Here is a 396-nt window from a genome sequence, read left to right as displayed (position 1 = left end):
AGGGGGCTGTCTGGGGGGATGCACCCCCCCCATCGTCTCCCCAAGGGATGCTGGGGGTGCTGGTCCCACCGAGGTGGTCTCTTAGTGCTGCACGGTGCAGCTGAGGTGAACTGGCTGCCTGGCAGGCTGTGGAGTGCCCAGTGCTGGCTTGGCTGAGCTTTACAGGGACCAGTTTGAGTCCTACAAACCACCCCAAGCCTGGTGCTTTGGAGAGGACCCTCCCAGCAGCTGGCCTGGCGCTGGGTCACTCGGCGTCACCCCGGGGAGAGCAGGGCAGAAGGGCTGGGGGCCTTTCCCCTTCTCGCTCGGTGCTGCCTGATGTGGCACAGCCGCTTTCCTGCTGTTGTGACCCGCCAGCCGCCCGGGCCCCGACCCCCCCCCCCCCCGTCCCCCCCC

Source organism: Buceros rhinoceros, unplaced genomic scaffold (genome assembly GCF_000710305.1).
Source record: "Buceros rhinoceros silvestris isolate BGI_N320 unplaced genomic scaffold, ASM71030v1 scaffold11196, whole genome shotgun sequence".
Classification (NCBI taxonomy): Eukaryota; Metazoa; Chordata; class Aves; order Bucerotiformes; family Bucerotidae; genus Buceros; species Buceros rhinoceros.
Note: the sequence above shows the minus strand (reverse complement) of the source record.